The sequence below is a fragment of the Balaenoptera acutorostrata genome, chromosome 4 (assembly GCF_949987535.1).
Source record: "Balaenoptera acutorostrata chromosome 4, mBalAcu1.1, whole genome shotgun sequence".
NCBI classification, from domain to species: domain Eukaryota; kingdom Metazoa; phylum Chordata; class Mammalia; order Artiodactyla; family Balaenopteridae; genus Balaenoptera; species Balaenoptera acutorostrata.
Window position 1 is genome coordinate 142,619,040 of NC_080067.1, and position 22,762 is coordinate 142,641,801.

At 41.8% G+C, this 22,762-nt stretch overlaps 1 protein-coding gene across 3 annotated transcripts in view; it reads right to left on the bottom strand.

Annotated features, from left to right (window-relative positions):
- Positions 1-22,762, bottom strand: part of SETD4 (SET domain containing 4) — a 430,129-nt gene that overhangs the window by 227,862 nt on the left and 179,505 nt on the right. For all 3 annotated transcript variants that reach the window (XR_009008193.1, XR_009008194.1, XR_009008195.1), the window contains exon 15: positions 14,736-14,848. The gene's annotated coding sequence lies outside the window, so the exon portion shown is untranslated. The remainder of the gene's footprint in view (positions 1-14,735; positions 14,849-22,762) is intronic.

Genomic DNA, 22,762 nt, shown 5'->3' on the forward strand with positions numbered 1-22,762 from the left:
TGGACCTCTGTGGTATAAGTGTTCTCCAGTTTCTGAGTCACCCACCCAGTGGCCATGGGATTTGATTTTATTATGATTGTGCCCCTCCTACCATCTCATTGCAGCTTCTCTCCTGTCCTTGGATGTGGGGCATCTTTTTTGGTGAGTTCCAGTGTCCTCCTGTCAATGACTGTTCAGCACTTAGTTGTGATTCCGGTGCTCTCACAAGAGGGAGTGAGCATACGTCCTTCTACTCCGCCATCTTGAACCCAGATTTGGCCTTTCTAAACCTAACCTCATTTACAGTTCATGACAACTTTAGAGTCTAAGTTGTTCTCATCTCTGGACAATTTCTACCTTTCCTGCTGACCACTCCTTATCTTTGCTCTATCCCAGCATGAAAAGAATTCTTTTCTGCACCAAGACTCCATACTGGCAAACAAGCAAACCTTTCTTAGTGCTTGCCACAACATAAACTTCTCAAAAAGAAAGAAATAAATTAACATTCTATTGGTCATTTGGGAGAGATAAAGAAGCACAGAAACTTACACAGTGTGACTGGGAAGATAAGTCCTATAAATTTCTAATTGTGTGTCGTAAACTTCCTAGAAGAGCATTCCCCAAAAAGCATTCAATAGGATGCTAACGGAGTCACATAGATGAAAGGTTCCAAGGACATAAATTTGGGAAGTACAGGGTTGAAAAAGCTAAGCCCGTTTCTATAATGCAGAACTTCTCAGAGGCTTAGTGTGCTGACATGCAATGTGAGTCTCCGTGAGGCAGAGAAAACATTTGGCATTTCACAGACTTAGTCATGGACCCATTCTTCAGGGGGAGCAGAATACAGGGAGAAAGGTATCTTTTGAGAGACACATCTTCCAGGAATTACTCTGGAAAACACTGGCCTAGCCAGGATATACTGAGTTTCAAAGAATGGAGTTGCCATGACTATTGACATAAGGATTCCCTGTGGTCTGAAGTGGTTGGAGAGGGTATCTTAAAAGTAGTATGATTCTCGGGAATTCCCTGGCCGTCCAGTGGTTAGGACTCTGTGCTTTCACTTTCAGGGACAAGGTTCGATCCCTGGTCAGGGAACTAAGATCCCACAAGCCATGTGGCACAACCAAATAAAAATTAGAAATAAAAAATAAAGTATTTTTTTAAAGTAGTATGATTCTTATTAATGATCAAAAAACAGAGAGAGGAGAGGAGAGGAGGGTGTTTGGGCAGGGAAAATAGCTTCAGCAAGGGACAAAAATTACAAGCTGTGTTTGAAAAGCACCAGCGTGGAAGGTATGTTGTGGAAAAGGCCAAAAGACCTAGGAGGAGGGAGAAATGAATAGGAAAGAGGCTTAGAACCTGACTGTGAGAACCTCATCCTGAGAGTGTAGGAAACAACTCAACTTCAAGGCAAAAGTGCAGACCAGGGGTGCTGCAAGAGCATCACTGAATTAGGCACCAATCAATAAAATGATACCTACTGTTGTAAGACCAGACACTATAAAACTCTTAGAAGAAAACATAGGAAGAACACTCTTTGACATAAATCACAGCAAGATCTTTTTTGATCCACCTCCTAGAGTAATGGAAATAAAAACAAAAATAAACAAATGGGACCTAATGAAACTTAAAAGCTTTTGCACAGCAAAGGAAACCATAACAAGACGAAAAGACAACCCTCAGAATGGGAGAAAATATTTGCAAACGAATCAACAGACAAAGGATTAATCTCCAAAATATATAAACAGCTCATGCAGCTCAATATTAAAGAAACAAACAACCCAATCAGAAAATGGACAGAAGACCTAAATAGACATTTCTCCAAAGAAGACATACAGATGGTCAAGAAGCACATGAAAAGATGCTCAACATCACTAATTATTAGAGAAATGCAAATCAAAACTACAATGAGGTATCACCTCACACCAGTTAGAATGGGCATCATCAGAAAATCTACAAACAATAAATGCTGGAGAGGGTGTGGAGAAAAGGGAACCCTCTTGCACTGTTGGTGGGAATGTAAATTGATACAGCCACTATAGAGGACAGAATGGAGGTTCCTTAAAAAACTAAAAATAGAATTACCATATGATCCAGCAATCCCACTACTGGGCATATACCCAGAGAAAACCATAATTCAAAAAGACACATGCACCCCAATGTTCATTGCAGCACTATTTACAATAGCCAGGTCATGGAAGCAACCTAAATGCCCATCGACAGACGAATGGATAAAGAAGATGTGGTACATATATACAATGGAATATTACTCAGCCATAAAAAGGAACGTAATTGGGTCATTTCTTGAGGCGTGGATGGATCTAGAGACTGTCATGCAGAGTGAAGTAAGTCAGAAAGAGAAAAACAAATATCGTATATTAATGCATGTATGTGGAACCTAGAAAAATGGTACAGATGAACCAGTGTGCAGGGCAGAAGTTGAGACACAGATGTAGAGAACAAACGTATGGACACCAAGGGGGGAAAGCCGCGGGGGGGTGAGGATGGTGGTGTTTGATAAATTGGGCGATTGGGATTGACATGTATACACTGATGTGTATAAAATTGATGACTGATAAGAACCTACTGCATAAAAAAGTAAATAAAATAAAATTTAAAAATTAAAAAAAAAAATGATACCTACTGTCTACTGGGCAGGGAGGAAAGAGAGTGCTGGTGAACTTGGCATGTAGTAGAGCCTTGGCAGTGCAGGGACAAGAGCCCTGGCGTGTTAGGGAACTCTCACCTTCCACACCCGCACTGTTGTGACTTTGGACAAGCAAGTTCACCCCCCACCCCCCCAGGGACCCAGTGTTCTCATCTGGGAATTAAGAGGAACTGATGCTCTGGTCCACTACTATTCTAACACCCCTACTACTCTAACACCAGTCTCTGATGTCATGAAAGTCACAAATGTCCATAGCCAGCAGGAGTAGAAGGAACAGGGCATTTTGAGGTCAGACACCACACTCCATTCTCCCACCGTGAGCTTGACAGAGATGTTTTCAGCTGACAAGCCCTTCTGCAAAGAGAGTGCAGCTGTGTCAGTCTGGGCTGCTCTGCAGCCCAATACAGCCACCTGTGCCATCTGGGCAAGGAGTGGGAACCCAAGAGGCATGAGTTCTGAGAGAATCAAGGGACAGTCTATTGGGAGACAAGAAGACAGAGGAATTGTGAGCTGTGTCTCTTCCCGTTGAGTTCAGGCAAGCTAACTGCCATCCCTTCTGAATCTTAATGAGGGAATGGATCAGGTGCATGTTTTCTAATTCCTCAGCTACTTCCTGAACTACCAAGAATCAATTAACAGCTCCCACATCTGTAAAATTAAGAAATTCATCGTAGTTTCATAGGGCGGTGGAGTGGATTGAATGGCATAGGTTATATAAAACACAAAACCCCATGCCTGGCCTAGAGGACAAGTCAGTACATGTTCACAGCTTTGTAGTCTAAGCGTGTTGTGCTCAAACCTAATTATTTCCCAGGATGTGTCACTGATGTGTTGCTTCCTCCATCCCACACCCCTGTCTCACCCCAACACTTCCCTGCCTGCTGATGGACTCGGCTCCAGCCACTCAAGGCATCCTTCAGTGGACAAAAGGACCAAGAAAATATAGACCCACTTGGGCATCTCAAACTTCTTTTTACTTAGAGCTGACACTATGATTTTAGCTAAAATGTTAGAATAATTTTGTTTTCCATTATTAGCATGATTCTTCCTTACCATGATGAAATATGGTTTCCTTTGGTTTAAAAAAAAAAAGTGTCCAATGTGTTGTAAAAGATGAAGTAATGCCTAGTAACCTTGGTTGTTTTTTAAAACCCCTTCCTATCAGCTTCTTAAGGGACTTGGTTGTAATGTTGATCCATGCCACAGTATATTTGCTTCATGCCCAGATTCTGGCTGACCCCTTAATGGGTAAATTAATTAGGTAATATGAGTCAATTAATCAGAATGCATAGTTATTTTTATGAACTCTACTGCCAGCGCATGAACTCATGACATGTGTTTCATAAATGGGAAGAACGGCTAAAATAAAAGTATAGATTTTTATATGATATATGGTTCTAAAAGTCAGACACTATGAATAATTCATCCATTCATTCACCCAAGAAGTGTTAATTAAGGACCTACTAAGAACCAGTCACAATTCTCAGCACTGGACGTAATAGATGGGTCTAGTCAAGGAGGGGTAGTAGGCGTGCAAACAAATCTTCACACACGGATTTATGATGGAGGTGGGGACAGGATGGGATGGTGAACAGTGTGGAGGCCACACCCCTGCCAGAGGGTCAACCAAGGTTTCAGAGGGACAGAGTTGCATCTAGAAGGATGCTTAGGGACTCAATGGATAGATAGAAAGGGAGAGAGAAAGAAAGAGTGATAGAAAGATGTTCCAGGTATTGGGAATTTCCTCTGAAAATGCCTCAAGGCTCCAGGGAGCAGAGTAACTCAGAATGGCTAGAATGTAAAGTCCCAGGGAAAGAGAGGGGAAGTGATGAACAGGCGCTAAATGGAGGAACAGGCAGAGCTTAGAAGACCTTGAGTAGCACACTAAGGAGTCCTGAAGGCAATGCAGAGTTTCTAAAGGGTATTAATCACAAGGAGTGGTGTGGCCAGATGTTTAAAAGATCACTCTGGAGACAATGTGGTTGACGGATTAGGGAGAACAAGACTGGTGGGAAGATAAGCTTAGAAAGGATATCATAAGTCCCAGGTGAGAGATGATGGAGGTCTGGGGTAAGTCAATAGCATAAAGGAGAGAAAAGAGACAATAGATTTGTTATATTTTTTCCAGTTTTATTGAGATATAATTGACTCAGGTATATTTAACAGCCCGAATCAGCAGGGTTTGCTCATGGATGGAGGTAAAGTGAAAGGAAAGAGTCTGGGGTTGTAAGTGGATGAATGGCAACACCATCAACTCAAGTAGTGGAGAGAGAACAGGTGTTCAGGGAGGTTCAAGAGCTCCATTCAGCCAGGTGGATTTGAGGGGACCGTGGGACATCCAAATGCAGGTACTGGACAAGTTGTTGTACAGGTGGGGCTGAAGCTCAGGGAATGAGTCTGGGCTGGTGAAAGGCAGTCAGAAATCATCACTGCTATTGTAAAGGAATCAAGAGAGATGTGTGATTGCTCAGGAGGGGCGGGGGAAGAAGAGGAGTCCAAGAAAGAGGTAAGTCCAAGGATGATATAGCAAGACAGAGGATGATATAGAGAAAGGGGGGTGGACATGGAAATCACCGGATAGAGCATTTCAAGAGTGTGCAGTCCACAGCGTCAAATGGCACAAGGAATGAGCACTGGACGTGTTCCTGGTTTGCACATTTCAGTTCCCGTGAGGTCAACTGGCACTGAGTATCAGCCACAAACAGGGAGGTGCCAATTGATACAAAAGGAGAGAAAAGCCAATGGCTCTCCAACTTTAATGTGCATCAGAAACACATGAAGGGTAGATTTAAGTACAGATTCCTGGGGCCCCACCCTCAGAGCTTTTGATACAGTGGGTCTACAGGAGATCCCAGGACTCTGCATTCTTAACAAGTACCCGAGAGAGTTTCTATGAGGGCAGTCAAAGAATCCACTCTTAGGAACACTGTGAAGGTGCCTCCCTTGAAGTCAAAATTGAGACTTTTTTAACAAAAGCATTTTATTAACAAAAGTGTTCCCCAGGGGTCACTAGTATCCATCTCTTCCACTCAGACAGGCCGAGGAGACTTCTGGGTTGGTTTAACCTTCCAAGTGACTTCAATCTTGTAGCCCTCAGCATCCTCAAAATGAGATCAGCAGTTCTCATAACTGGAAGAATAACCTTTGCATTTAAGAAAATATATCGACAACATCCTGGTTGCCAAATTTCTAAAGTCTCCCCAGTAGATTCTGTGGTTCAGCCAAGTTTAGAAACAACTGAATAGATGATCTCTAATCCAACATCAATCGTTAATAGTCCATGAATTCAATGAGCATCTGCAAGAGGAATTGTGTTTTGGTTGCCGATGTATGGTCCCCATAAACCTCCCTGTCAAAAAGGAAGTCTAAGATTCCTTGATGTCAGCAGAGCCTGCAATAGAAACTTTAGTCCAACTGTGAGTTTTCAGAGTAAATATTATGACAATGATGTAGAATTTTAGCTGGTCCTGTTAATTATGCAGTTGAAGCACTTGGATGGTTCACGGGTACCCTGATGTAAACATTCTGTTCAGTAATTGTTACTGTCAAGTTCAATGGCCTCCTCCAATCAGTCAGCAGAGATTTACCATTGTTGTTATAACAACAAGAGGAGTCCAGGAAGAATGAGTCCTTTCATCAGCTCTGAAATAGGAAGACTTGGTATGCATATTTTTAAGTCAGTGCCAAACAATAAAGTCTCTGACTAGTAAGGATTATTAAGGGAAATGGGATGCCTAATAAGTAACATAAAGGGCTGGCAATCACTATTATTTCAAAAGTGCCATTCCTCCAGAGGTAAAAGAGACAGACAAATACTTGCAAATGAGCCGGTTACCCCTCTAACCTTTTCTTCTTTCCTCCTGTGGTGATCCCCAGACTAGGGGATGCTGAAAGAGAAGGCAGCTGAGGAACAGGGGACCACATGGCAGACCAGCACTGAAAACCCACTTGCAGGGTCTGCCTTTGTTATCTCCTGGATTTCTCTTAGGATGGCCCCAGGGAGGTACCATCAGCTTCCTACAAAACAGAGATTTCCCCTGCTGAAAAACCTCAGTAGGGTTCCCAGGGCTTACACAATAAAACTCATATTGCTTATAGAGGCAAGCAAGAGTGTTTTCCATGGGGCCTTCACTCCTCTCTCTTCTTGCCACCCACCCTTCCCTATCCTCACTCCCCATACCCCCCACAGGTATACACCCTCCATTCCGTGAACATTGAACTTCTTACTTTCCACAGCTCCTCACTGGGCAAATCTCCCTCAGCTCTCAAGACCCAGCTCAGACAGCACTACCTTGGTGAAGCCTTCCCAGATTATCCCAGACAGACATATGGATCCACCTTTGACGCTCTGGAGCTCTTTGTTTAAACTCCTATGACATCAAGGACCCTGTTAAACTATCTTTTATCCAATTGCCCATCCAACTCTTATGCTGGACCATGAGCAGCTTCAAGGCCAAGCTCATAGCAGATTCTCAAATATATCTGTTGGATGGATAGAAGGAAGGATAGATGTATGGAGCAACAGACAACAGAAAGGAAAAGAAGGAGGCAGAAAGGAGAATTGGGCTGGAGTCAAGAGACCTATATCTCTTTGTCTGTTGATACAACAAACATGTATTGGGAGTAACTATCAAGTTCCACACTGTGTGAGGCACAGTGAGACAAATAAGACACACCTCTGACCCCCAAAGAAGGCTCACAGGCCAGCAAGGGACACAGATAAATATACAAGTACATTGACGTCTGTGGAAGTATACATAGGGTGTTATGATATCTTATAGGAGAATTAGCTATAACAGTCCAGGAGGGTCAGACTGAAAGCTGAATCCTAATGCATGAGTGGAGCTGGAAGCAATTCACATTTCCAGTAGAGCGACAGAATGTGCAAAGGCATGAAAATAAAGAAAAGCTTGGGCAAAGAATTGAAAAACAATGCTGAGGTGTATCTTAGCGTGCAGGCAGGAGAGATGAGGCTGGAGAGAGAAGCAGGGTGTGGCCATGAAGGAGTCTAGAGTAACTATGGACATGAGGGTAAGCAGAGAAAAAGCTCTCACTGAACTCCGGGCCTTTGCACATGCTGTTCCTTTTACTTAAAATAAGTTCAGTTTCCTCCAGCCTAACCCTGCCCCTTCAGTTAGAGGTTCCAGGCACCCTACACTTGACCTTTACAACACTCATCAAAATTCATTAAACTATCCTTTCTAGTATCTGGCTGGCCCAGTAAACTGGAAGATTCGCCAGGGCAGGCATTATGTATGTGTTGTTCATCATCGTATTCCTAGCACCTAGAAAGTGCCTGGCCTATAGTAAGCCCTCCATAAATATTAGTTAAATAGATGCAAGGACTTCATGGTCTTGTTGACCAAATCTTTCCATCATGGAATCTATGAAATAGTAAAAAGAATCTCACCTGGAGGAGTATTTGAGAGAAGTCCATGAGGTAGAAAAGATCCTAGCAGAGCTGGTTCTCACCCAGCCGCTGACACTCAGCCATGATGTGACCCCCAGCAAGTCAGGGCAGCTCACCAAGGCTGGCAAGGAGTTCCTTGGCAATACTAACTTGGAGGAAAGAACTCAGTGCCATTCACTTCCAGGACTGTGGTCCCATTGAATTTGTACTCAGGGAAGCAGGTGCAAAGTCCACTCTTGACTTTATTAGATGTGAAAATACAATCAGAGACGAAAAGAAAGGTCACCTCTCCTGCTCAAATAAACTTGCTTTCAGTGAGTCCCCAGGAGATGGATATGGAGAGCCCAATGTTTTCCACTTTCAAGTTTAAAAGGCCCAGAAAGAGTCACTGTTCCTACAGCCAAACCTGGGAGAAGAGCTTGCTCGAGGTGTCTCCTGCAGCAAAGGGCCACGTGGTCTGATCTCCGCCCAGGAAAGTCGGAGGGTTGGAAACAAATTAAGCCATGATTTGAGTAATTTCATCTATGTGTTTCCAGAAATTAATTATACTTATTGTATCTGACACCAGTCATGGATAGCAAGCGCCTTTTGTGAGTCTTACATCAAAAGTTAGAAAGCATTACTCGTAATGGCTGATTTTGCTTTATTATACCTGACTCAGAGCCAAAGGTAGACAGCACTTAGAGCTGTCTGTGGACATTAATGTTTGGAAAGCAACACAGCTCCCCTCCCTGGCCTCCTACCAGCACTTGCACATGCAGCCCACCCCCTCCCAGTATAAGGATGATGGGGGTGGGGGGCGGCCGGGAGGCAGGGAAGCTGTTCAAAACCCTTAAGATTTGTTGTGTAGCCACCATACCCCAAGCACAGTGCTAGGCATTGCTGGACCCTCAGCGGTGGGTAAAACAAGGATCCCCGCCCTCCAGGTATAATTGACAATAGTCTAAAAAACATTATCCCATAAAAATCATATTATATGTCATAAGACAGGATGAGGGTGTACACAAAAGGGAAAGATGCATTCTAGTTGGGAGAAATCAGGAAAGGAGGTGGCATATGAGATGAGCCAGCAAAGAAGAGGCATCTCTAAGGAAGACACAAATGGGAACTGATTTGGGGTGCCAAGAACAGCATAAGCGAAGGTGGGAAACCAAGGAAGCCTGGGGCATGTTCAGGCAAGGCTTCAGATGGCATGTGTCCAGGTGGGGAAGTAGCACACAGTGGGACGGGAAAGATGGAGCATGCGGTTGAAGGCCTTGAATACTTCCTGAAGAGCGTGCCTATGTTTGGTAGTCAGTCAGGAGCATGCACGCCATTGAGCCGAGGAGTTAAGAAAAGAGCTACGCTCCAAGAATATTAGTGCAGGGATAGTGTTAGGTATGCAGCCAGCAGGGCCTTAAGAAATTGCCTTCCCTGGCCCGATTGAGAGACACTTCTCTAGAACACAGGCACACCTGGTGATTAGGGTCTGTAGTGTTGTTTCAATACTACAGAAATTAACATGGCGGCCTTGGCAAATTTCAGTCAGCTGGCCTGGGAACCTAACTATCATGTGTCCATAGAAAAATGCAATTTTGAATTTCAAGCTGTTGCCATAGAAACAAGCTTCAAAGACAGCCCATTTGTGAGCTGCAGATGACGAAGATTTGTGTCATATCTTTAAGGCGTGCTTCCACTTTTCAAGAATTTGACATCTAGTGGAAAAGATGAACATACTTTGGACAAAGGAACCAGGATATCCAAGCATGAGGGCATTTACAACCACCTGTGCCCACGATATCAGGACAAGAACATAACCCATCAGGGAGCACCCACACACACACCTCACTAGCTACACAGTGGTCTGTCTCCATAAGCCTTAAAAAAATAGCAAGGACGTGAAATGGTTCTAAAATCCATAACATCTTCCCAGAGTTAATTGTACTGGGAAATTGTTCCCCCTTTTTAGAACATTAGTCCCTAAGGACAGAGTACAGTGAGGAGAAACTTGTTTTTTTATGAATTTGCCTAAGAAAGTTGATACACACTAAAGTCCATCTAGTTATGCAATTCCCTCGCATCTGTCCCTTGTTTGTTTACTTTGAAACCACCAATCTAAATCTTCTTGGGACACTCAATGCAAAATAATAATAAAAGTCTGGTCATGTTTATTTGTCTTTAAAGGAAAAAAGTAGCCGAAGAAAGGAACAAGGTCTCAGCTAATGATTAAGAAAATATGGCGGAAATGAACATCTACGAAAAATGAATCAAGAATGAATCTCTGTATCTCTGCATTGTCAATGGATTCTTTTTCTTCACAAATAAGACACTTATGTCTTTCTTCCCTGCATATTTTCTGGATCCATCATTGAGACGCCATATTTTATCGTGCCAAATATATTAATAAGTTCTTAAACATCATGAAAAGTCTCTACTACTTATCTTTGAAAAAATATGTAACTCAAAAGATACAGTAAAATTGTACCAGTAAAGTTATGAATGCTAGCATAAATAGGCATATGTACATATTTATATGTCTATTGAGAAATGCACATCTATACATTTTTAACTTTTTATTTCAACATAATTTTAGGCTTACAGAAAAGTTGAAGAATAGTATAATGAATTTAGAATTCCCATGTACCTTTCACCTAGATTCCCCAAATATTACCATTTATCTTGTGTGTGTAGCTAGATACATAAGTTCCAGACATGATGCACTTTTAACCCTAATCACTGAAGTTTGTGTCTCCTAAAAACAAGAACATTCTCTTACATAACCACAATATCATTATCCAAGTAAGAAAATTAACAATACTATTGTCCAATACCTATTATGCAGACTTTATTCAAATTTGGCCAATTGTCCAAATAGTGACCTTGAGAGCAAAGGAAAATCCCGCATCACACATAGCGTTGATTTGACATATGTTCAGCAATACCGACCACTTTCATGTGTAAAGAGCAGAGAAACTGTTGCCGTCATGAAGAATCTCAGAAAATATTCCCTTGAGCTCTTCCTGAGGAATTTACTAGAGCACAAGCGTCAGACAACGAAAATGACTAGAGAAGCATGCACACAAGGCAGGTGGTGAGCATCTTAACGTGTGGTTACTTGAAGAACTAAAACTTAACGAGACTTTATAAAGGGAGACTTTATAGTCTATATGACTATATAAATATAGATCTGCCTACAAGTATATCGTAAAACCATAAAAAATAGAGGGAGAATGAAGGTAGCATATGTGACAAAATGAAGTTAACCATTTTCAGGAATCGTAATTGGTGGTAATAGCATTATGTTGTTATTCTGAGACTGTTGTGTATATACTATGGAATAAAGCAAGTGAGTAATTATGGGAAGTTCAAATTCTACCACTCTAATTCTGTGTGCTTGAGAACTAAGGTTTTTGGTGTGAAATAAAGGAGATACACATGCAATACAGAGGAGGTAAAGTACAAACACTGTAGTCTTGAACTTGAATTAGAAATCAGTGTGAATTCACAAGGCATTTTATCTTAGATAATAGATAGGTAGACAGATACATAGATACATAGATATATAGATAGATAAACAGACATAGATATAGACATATACATACATACGTGTTTTCCTAGCTCTGTCCACTGGAAAAGCCTAGAAATGGTGATGAACTCAGTTCTAGATTCATGTCAAGAAGACACAAGGGCAACTGGTTATAGAGGCCTAACTTGAAGAGCTTCTCTGGGTCAAAGATGGGACAATGTGAACCCCCATAAGGATGAGAATTGCTATAGATTGAAACTCATCAAATATGTTTAAATCCATGAGCTCATAATGACATGTTTTAAAAACCTAACTGGTCAACTTTCAAGGATGATAAGGAACCCATACATTATCTTGAAAACTAAGTAAGTAAAAGGAGAGTGCCAAATATTTATATTACTTTCCTACATGAACTATACCACCAGGTAACCAAATAGTAGATGAAAGATGGTATCTCCTTATAAAATTATCTCAGCTAATATAGCTGGGATAAACCAAAACTAAATGATAGAATTAGAACATCAGCATACTGCAGTGCTCAGTGAATGAATAGATCTAGACAATGTACACCATATAAAAAACAAGGGAGAAATGAGCATGTATGTGATGGAAGAAAACAGCACCACCTACAATATTCTAGTCCAGGGGCTAAACCTGAACCTGGTAAGACTTCTGGATCCAGATGCCAATTTCAGGAGGACAGAGAACAGAGGAGCAGGTTGATCTGCACCACGAGTGTGCAGTCAGCAAACTCCAGCCTGGGGGACACTCCGCAGGTCAGAGGGCCCAGGTTCTTCAGGTTTAAATGTAAAAACGTTTTTTAATGGGCAAAACCTATAGTGTTTAGGGCTGCATACTTTGGATTAAACCATAATGATGCAACAAATTTAACACCATAATATCCATAAAAGTGATTACTTTTGGTGGGAGTGAGGGAATTTCTAGGGTGACTGGCAAAGTTCTACAAAGTTTGACGATAAAACTGCTTTAAAATACATTTAAAAGTCAAAAACTTAATAGGTGTTGTTTTAAAAAGACTTTCCAGAAGAGGAATCCATTATCATGATGATATACAATGTGGGGAAACCCTTACAGTATACATCTACATATAAAATAAATGTCTAGAAGAAGTCTTGAAGCCTGCACACTGAACTATGAACTGTGAAGGGGGTGTGGTCCTGATGCAGCCCAGAACGAGATGGAGAGAGAGCTGGGAGACTCAGCCCAAGAGGACTCGCACATTTAGCTTGATGTATTTTTATACCATTTGCATTTTTACAAGTGACTTTTCATGTATTGCTTTTTTTTTAACATCTTTATTGGAGTATAACTGCTTTACAGTGTTGTGTTAGTTTCTGCTTTATAACAAAGTGAATCAGCTATACATATACATATATCCTGATATCTCCTCCCTCTTGGTCTCCCTCCCACCTTCCCTATCCCACCCCTCTATGTGGTCACAAAGCACTGAGCTGATTTCCCTGTGCTATGCGGCTGCTTCCCACTAGCCATCTATTTTACATTTGGTAGTGCATATATGTCCATGCCACTCTCTCACTTCATCCCAGCTTACCCTTCCCTCTCCCCATGTCCTCAAGTCCATTCTCTACATCTGCATCTTTATTCCTGTCCTGTCCCTAGGTTCTTCAGAACCTTTTTTTCTTTTTTTAGATTCCATATATATGTGTTAGCATACGGTATTTTTCTCTTTCTGACTTACTTCACTCTGTATGACCGTCTCTAGGTCCATCCACCTCACTACAAATAACTCAACTTCGTTTCTTTTGATGGCTGAGTAATATTCCATTGAAGATATGTGCCACATCTTCTTTATCCATTCATCTGTTGATGGACACTTAGGTTGCTTCCATGTCCTGGCTATTGTAAATAGAGCTGCAATGAACACTGTGGTACATGACTCTTTGTGAATTATGGTATTCTCAGGCTATATGCCCAGTAGTGGGATTGCTGGGTTTTATGGTAGTTCTATTTTTAGTTGTTTTATGGAATCTCCATACTGTTCTCCATAGTGGCTGTATTGGGACCTGATGAAACTTAAAAGCTTTTGCACAGCAAAGGAAACCATAAACAAGACAAAAAGACAGCCCTCAGAATGGGAGAAAATATTTCCAAATGAAGCAACTGACAAAGGATTAATCTCCAAAATTTACAAGCAGCTCAGGTAGCTCAATATCAAAAAAGCAAACAACCCAATCCAAAAATGGGCAGAAGACCTAAATAGACATTTCTCCAAAGAAGATATGCAGATTGCCAACAAACACATGAAAGGATGCTCAACATCACTAATCATTAGAGAAATGCAAATCAAAACTACAATAAGGTATCACCTCACACCAGTCAGAATGGCCATCATCAAAAAATCTACAAAAAAAAAAAAAAAAATCTACAAACAATAAATGCTGGAGAGGGTGTGGAAAAAAGGGAACCCTCTTGCACTGTTGGTGGGAATGTAAATTCATGTATTGTTTATATAGATTAAATGACTCAATCCATCAAGGAGTTAGTGAACTAAAGAATGTGCGAGCTAGTGGGAAAAATTGGGTGAGCAAGTGAATAAGTAAGTGAGTGAGTTAATGAATAAGTGAATGTGTAAGTGAGAGAGAAAGGGAGCAAATAAATGGAGAAAGAAAAAAGTACCCCAGTATGGTAGGCAGGTCCTAATAGAAAAGTCTTTATAAAATCATGTTTAGCAAACCACAGGGGAAAAACAGAACATGGGAAATACGGTCAACCCAGATATTTCACAGCCTGCGTATCTGAAGATCCTTAAATCCCTAGCCACTGATTCAATGAGGTTATATGCTAAAATTTTATAAATGAAAAACTTACAAGGAAACTTGAGGAGCGACCAGTCAAGTATGAATTCAGAACCAAATGCCACTTTGAAAGATCCTGTGTATCCATCCTAACACCAGCCTGCCTACACTCCCCTCCAGGAAACCCCTAATCATGAGATCCCACCAGGAAGTCTCCCTGGCCTTTCAAATTTCATCATCCGCAAAGAATTCTAAAGCACACCTCTGCATCCACCCAGAACTGCAAACATTCCTTTTAAACACAGAACCACAGCCTCTGAATCCCTGACCACCCAGTGTCCAAATTCAGAGCCGAAAGGTGTTCTTTCAAACTTGAAGCAGTTCAGAACCACCTACCTCCAAGTTTCTTCGAGTCACCATACTTAACTCTGGGAATTCGAGGTTCTGGAAAGTTTGTCAGAAGGAGGGTATGTTGCTTAATTTCTCTGGGCTTCCGTCAGGGTCTCCATCTGTAAAATGGAAGGAATTCATCACCCATCACAGAGGGGAATGTGACCTCAATGAGAGAATTGTGTGAAATGCTTAATACGATGCCTGCTTCACAGCAAATGCTCAGTGGGTGTTTGCTATGGTTCCTTACTTTTATTAAGGTGAAATTCACGTAACATAAGATTTTCCATTTTAAGGTGCACAATTCAGTGGCAATTAGTATGGTCACAGTATTGTGAACCATTTCCCTCTAGATCCGAAACATTTTCATTACCCAAAAAAAGCCCCTTATTCACTAAGCAGTTAACTCCCTATTTCCCTTCTCCTCTGCTCCAGCAACCACTAATCTGCTTTCTGTCTCTATGGCTTTACCCATCCTGGATGTATCATATAAACAGAATCATACAATATGGGACCTGTTGTGTCTGGCTTCTTTCACTAAGTATAATGTTTTCAAGATTCATCCATATCGTAGTGTGTATCAATATTTCATTCCTTTTTAAGGCTGAATAATATTCCGTTGTATGTGTATACCACAATTTGTTTATCTGTTCATCTGTTGATGACATCTGGGTTGTTTCCACCTTTTGGCTGTCATGATAGCACTGCCATGAACATTCGTGTACATGTATTTAAGTACCTGTTTTCAATTCTTTGGGGTATAAACCTAGGAGTGAAATTGTTGGATCATATGGTAATTCTATGTCTAATTTTTTGAGGAACTGCAAAACTATCACTATTTCTAAAGCATTCATTTCAGTGTCTACTAAGAACAGGGCATTCTTTCACAGCGGGTGCTGTAAATATCCATGAGCTATAGCCCCTGCCCTCTGGGAACTTATTTTCTATAAGCAGCATTAATCCAAACGGAAACAAATAGTCATAATTTTCCACAGGCTGTTAGTTTTATTCAAAGTGAGTACCTAAGCAAACTCATGACAATTGAACCTCAAATTTCAAAGTAGTCTTTATCCCCCAAATATACATATTTCAAATGTCTATAGGTAAATAAGCCTATTCTTTTAAGTAGCGCTGATAATTTCTAACTGGGTCAAACTTGACTTTCTATAGCCAATAACCGACAAAATATTTTTTTAGGCCTTAAGTCATACACATCCATGCAAGCACAGATGCAAAATGGCAGAAAGCCTGTCTGACATAATTGCTCAGGTGGATCCATATCTTAGGAAAGGAAGGTTAGAGAAACAAATATAGTATCAAGTGGAGGAGCAATTAACAGAGCTCATAGAGACACAGAGGGAACGACAACATAGTAGGTTTCAGAACAACCAAGCCAGGGCAGAGGTTCAAAGAGCAGAACAACACAACAACAATGCCAGGACATGGGGAAGATGTACCAGTTAGGGAAAGAGGCAGGGTTAAAAGATGAGAGAACAATGTCAGTTTCATGTCCCTGCCAAATCTTTCACAGCTAATTACACCCTGACAGCCTATAAATTCCTCTAATAGTTCTCAATGAAGAAACTATTCTTCTACCCATTCCCACAACTATTAAGTAGCGTAGCTGGTTTAGACTAGCTTCCAGAATCACCCAAGTGGCGCTGATTATCATTGATGGGTGTGGACAAGAAAGAAAAAAGAATGCATTCTTTTGAGAGCCTTCTGGGCAAAAAGCACTATGTATGGTAAGTATAAGATTCCGTACATAAAATGTCCCTATTTCCCAACTGAAACAAATATCTGAGGAGTACCTCTCCTCTCCTCTCCTCTTCTCTCTCTCTCTCTCTCTCTCTCTCTCTCTCTCTTCCTTCCACCCCTCAGACTAGGACCCAACACAGTAGCTGAGCTCTCCAACCAACCACCCCTCAAATTCATTTTTCAGAGTCAAGGGATTTATCTTCCCCACCATGGAAGAGTTCTGGTTCCATATATGTTAGCTAAGAAACAAAAATTCAGTTTTCAGAGACAGAAGCTCACTCATCTCCAACCAGCAGCTTCTTTCATGGTTCTGAATGAAGACAATGATAGTTAGCATTCATATGGTGGCTTCTGTCTTCAAGACACTTTAGAAAGAGGAGGGGGTAATGGGTTGACAGACCACCTTCAAAACCCTGTTTTTCAGGTGGCTAGTCTACATTTTGACTGTTTAAATAAAGCAGGAATGGAATAAAGACCCATTCAAAAGGTCTAGTTCTAAGGAGAGAGTGAACCATCTATGGGGCAAAAGAAAATATGTAATAAAATAAGTGTCAAGTCCCCAAAAGTGAGCCCCCCTCTGCTAAAGGTCACTGACTTAGGAGTCAGGCACAACTCATTTCAAATCCTTATCCTGCCATTTACTAGCTCTGTATCCTCTGAAAGCATCCATATTCTCACTGGAAAATGGGAGAAATAACACCACCTACCAAATAGATTTAAGTGAGTTAATGTCCAGCCTAGTGGTCAGTAATCGTGGTGGTAGTGGTAATATTATGCCCCGTATCAATGACCCAACTTTTAGAATGTAATTTATTATGTTATAGGACCAAGTCTTTTCAAAATATTAATTGGTTTGGGGATCCTTGAAAATGTTGAGAGGGAAGAAGTATTTTGCATTTTTTAAAACAATTTGGGGATTGTTTTTTTAAAGATTTTTTAAACCTTTGCAGTTAATAGCTGGGCATTACTGATGTAGCATGGGAGCATGAGGTGCTTGAGTAAGGATGTCTGAAACAAGAGATGCACCACATGAAACCCATACAGGCTGCTTCTTCAGCCCATCGCCATGCTTGCCACCATTTATTGGGTTGGCCAAAAAGTTCGTTTGGGTTTTTCATAAGACGTTACAGAAAAACCCGAACGAACTTTTTGGCCAACCCAATATTTCCTCTTTGAGTGTGGCTTGGGATAAGGTAGTAACATTTGTGAAAGGAATTGCTCCAAGACACAGAAAGGCTTACAGAGATACTGATTTAAGAGTAAAAATTATGTTTGTTACTTCACCCTCAGTAGGTGAAGACCACTGAGGCTTACAATTGTCCTCGCATCAGCAGAGAATTTAGACGTGTGAAGTAATTTCGCTACCTTGTAAATTTAGTACAGTATCCTGACTTAAATACAACCGAACTGAGCCCACCTGGAGAATTTTGAACATCCAACTGGATATTTACAGATGACTTCAAAATGTGTATCTCCAGCCCAGATCTCACCTATGGATTTCAGAACCATAAATTCCATGTGGCATCTTAAATGCCACTTGTCCAAATCTGATCTTAAGATCTTCTCTCCCAGTCCCAGTCCTTCTTCCCTCCTCCTGTGTCTCCTCTCTCAGGGAATGGTCCTTCCTACATCCAGTTTTGTTGAGTAGAATCTGAGGGGCCATCCTTGGCCCCATTTTCTCCACCTCCCACCCACACATCACAGCCAACCCATCACCAACTCCTGTCCATTTTCCCTCCTAATAATAATTAGGTCTCTTCACTTCTCTCCAATTCCATGGCCACCAACCTACAAACCCAAGACACTGACATTTTTTGCATGAACTACTCCCCAGCATCCTCCCTGAACCTGCCCTAATCTCTTCCCCATGGTTTCCAGAATGATCTTCTCAAAACTCAACATTCCACCTTAAATTCCTCCTTGGCTTCCTATTGTTCAGGTAAAGGAGGAAACCTTGAGCATGGCCTAGAACACTCACCATGATTTGACCTCACAGACGTTTACCTACTCTGAGCTCCAGCCAGGGTCTCCATTCAAATATATGCCCACTCCTGTCACAGGGTCTTTGCTCATGCTCTTCCTCCTCCCAGACGATCTCTTTCGCCTAACCCCACCTCCGTCTGGACAATTCCTACTTGCCCTTCAAATCTCTGCTCAAACATTCCTCCCTAAGACATTGTCTTGGTCAGAGTCTTACGCTCCACGTGGTTCAGTGTGGCTCCACATGTTCATGGAACCATAGCTCTTTCTTCAGGGTTTTCCCTTCAGTCCGCATTTATCACCCCCCCACCTCACTGTTGTGACTGTTGTAATTGCTCCTCTAGCAGCCTGTGAGCCCAGTGAGAGCAGGGACTGTGTCTGGTTTGTGCACCGTTATACCCTGATTACCAAGGCCAGTGCCTAGTGAAAAGTAGGCACTTGGTAAATAGCTGTTGAATGAATGATGAAATGGATGCATGTGAAAAGGTATATTACATGTCTAACAGGAGGATATGAGAGCCTCAAGTGCAACCTTAAAAAGAGTCTCTAGGACAAAATTCCAGGGCATGGCTAGGGAAGGGCAGAAGGGCTTCTGCATCCCAGGTCAGAGTCCTACAGCAATGCTACAAAGATCCTAGCCTTTGTTATTTCTAGAAAATTCTGTAGAAAGAGAGGGTACAAATATTTGGGCGTCTTCCTCTTATATCACCACCCTGAGAATCTTGAGTTTCAAATGGAAAGTCAACGGTGGGGGTGGTGATGAGAGAAAGAACGAAGGAAAATGTCATTCCAAAACATTCTAGAGCTTTCAGGACAAAATGCAAATGTGCCAAAGAATATCACATAGAAATTGGGCCTATCTACAGTTTTGCAAAATGATTAGGAGATCTCACAAATATCCATGCGTTTCATATCTTTTACAAATTATGTAGCCCCTCCAACCATCTTAAACACTGTTGGAAATTTCCAACTAACTGGGAAAAATATAGTCCTCAGCCTTTCCTCAAGGTGTCTGAGGAAGTGAGACTTGACACAGGTTTTCTGACGTGTGGCAAATGCCACATCATGTTTCCGAAGGAAGATGGGAAGAGGTGTGTCCTGCCCAACCACACAGAATTTCTCGGCTGAGAAGAGCCACTAGATCTGTGGCCCGGCTGTGAGCTGCCAGAGGATGCTTGCTTAAATGCTAAAAGGACTCCAGTCACGTGTTTTTTCTGTTTTGATAATTACTCGTTCACTTGAAAAGAAAAAAAAAAAAATGAGCATCCATCTCACATGCGAGCCTACATTTAAAATCAAGCTTTCATGATGCATCTTTAGAGAACTAAAAATCTAACAATGCAAGGATAGAACCCTCATGCAGAAAGACTAGCACCTTCCCCAAAAGCTACCAGACTGTTCTTTCCAGCACTAGAGCTCAAAGTTTATTTCTTTGTTTCCTTTAAAAATTGCAACTTGAAAGAATATATATGATATTCTGAATTTGCATTGCAATCAGAACAACAGAAGTCTAAACTCAAGCTTTAAATCAAAGTGAAAAATGGATATGTGGCTGGCTTCTCCTGCCCCAGATCAAATGATTGAGAAGATGTTCAAGAACCTAATCCCATGAAATATGCAAGGTGCTGTCATGCATCCAACTCTCTTTTACTCTTTCTGAAGGCCCCACCTGTATTGCTTCACTTCTGAAGACCCTACCAGTATTGCTCCATCTCCTCTACCTGAACCAACTCCAAGCCAACCCAGAGCTCTTTTCTTCTAAGTTTACTGAACCTCGATCTTTAACCCCCTGACATTTTCTTGCCTTGGCAAAAACCCTAAAGCTTTCAGGGTGGTTAACAAACAGTAGGTGTCGGCCTCCAAGGGTTAAGAATTCACGCTCCCAGATGATAATCATCAGTATATTGTTCTGGAAAATTAAATACACCTGGGCCAAGTTTCTGACGGCTGTATTCTTTGGAGATGTTTCAGTTTTTTACAAAAAGAAGCAGTTCAAGAATGTGAAGTTCATTGTTCACATATATTTTCCTAGACTTCTTTTCTTTTCTTTTTTCTCCGGTATTTCATTATGTGATTTGGGTTTTCCCCAGATTTTTACCTACCCTGGGCCTCTTTGATAAGTGAAAAATGTGCTTGCACTCTGCCATCTTAGTAGGGGCATGAAATGACAAAAGAAACTGTTCATTCGGGAAGGCCTGACTGCACTATCATTAGAGTCAAGCAATCTATCTGCACAGTTCTCCAACAACAAGAATGAACTCAGCTGGGTGCGCGCCCTCACTCAAGAAATGCTGATTTAATCCTTCTACGCACCAAACATTAGGCTCGCATCATGTCTCCAGAAAACCTATCAGGATGTTCTGGTTCTCAAGGAATTCACATCTGTTGGGATAATGGACTAGAATAGAGGTGAGCACAGGTTCTACCAGAGGAGTGGACACCCATGGTAGAAGGAAGGCTGAGGAATGCATCACATGATGTAATCAGCAGTTCACCAGACGATGGAGATGCCATCATGGCCTCCCAGGTAGAGAAACCAGCAGAGGCAAAGGTACAGAAATGTGAAAGGACACAGGGATGTTTCTAGGTGGCCAGACCAAGCCGTGGGGAAGAGAAACAAAAATGAAACCTAGGAATATCTATGAAAAATGGGTGATGAAAGCTTTGGTGTGTTGGCTTTATTCTGCATTAAGAGGAAGACAAAACACAAGGAGAGCTTTCAGTCTGACAAGGGATTGAACAAGGAGCTGTAATAGGAAGCATGACCAATATATTTCTCCTCTGGCTGTAGGAGAAGTGTATGAGGGGGGAGAAGAGGGCAGAGAAGAATCTTTTTCAGTTGAGGACAGCATGAAGGGACTTCAAGAGGAAGGTGGCCTTTGAACAACATTTTAAAGGAGGAGCAGGACTCAGACCATGAGTGACGAGAAACAGTGCCCTGATCAGAGCAGGGGCACAGGCTGGCCAGTGGGCATGGCCCGTTCCAGAAGGAGCATGGGATCTGCCAGGGTTGGCCGAGGCTGTTGGAGGCTTACAGCAGAAGATAAGCAGGCATGTTAGACTAGATCGTGCTGTGGAGGCCTCTGAATGCCACGTTAAGGATACTGTTCTGAAGACAACAGCAAGCCTGCAGGGTTGGTGATGTCCAAGTTACCCCCTCTCTTGCAGTTGGCTGTGATCACGTGGGATGTGATCAGAAGTGCTGGACTCATGTGTCAGATCTTCCCATCCAAGCTGCCAGAGTGCCTCTTCATTGCCTTTTCCTTTCCAGCTGGTGGTGATGATGCTGAGCTCAGAGTATCCTTGGAAGCCCAGTGAACATGACTGAAACTCCATCAGCCTGAATCCCTGAATGAATGGCTGTGTGCACAGAGCCATACCATGACCAGCTTACTCACCCAGTACTGTTACGTGAGCAAAAACTAACCATCTATTAATTGTGTGTCATTTTATGCTTTGAGATCTATTTGTTATACCAGCTCTGCCTACCCTACCTAACATTGGCCCCAACTGGCAATGGGGACAGAAAGAGTCAAGAGACTTGTGGACATTAGTCCTCCAGACGTGGCTACCAGTTTTAAGTGCAGGTGAGAGTCAAAGATGGAGTCACCATTTCCAGCCAGAATGGAGGGGAGGATTGAGAGGCCATTCATCTGAGTTACCATGGAAGGAGGAAAAGGTTTTGGAAGAAGGTAATGAGATTTGGGACCTGTAGAAATTGGGGTATCTGCGGGGTCCCCAGTGGAGCTGTCCTGTAGGCAGTTAGGAACACAGGCAAGGAGCTGGACCATGGAAGCCTGGTAGAGCCACACAGATGCTTCCAGAACAGCCCGTGCTACCCAGGAAGCCTCTCTGTGTACTTTCCTCAAATGTTGCAAATGTCTATGTATAAAATAGACAAGGACCTACTGTCTAGCACAGGAAACTCAATATTTTGTTATATTTTGTAATAACCTATAAGGGAAAAAAGGTTGTTTTGTAATAACCTATAATGGAAAAGAATCAGTTATATATACACAACTGAATCACTGTGCGGTACACCTGAAAGTAACACAACATTGTAAAACAACTATACTTCAATTTTTTTAAAATACTGCAAATGTCAAGGACCGCAGACTGTATTAATCAGTTATTTAAAATATTACTGATAACCTTTTAAGGTGAACTCTTAATGAGTTATGGGCGCTAAATCATCTTGGGTTAGTAAAAACTCCAGCTCTGCCACTTACTAGCATACCAAGAGATGTCACCTCTCAGGGCCTCCATTTTTCTTCTGTATAAAATGGGGTAATGCC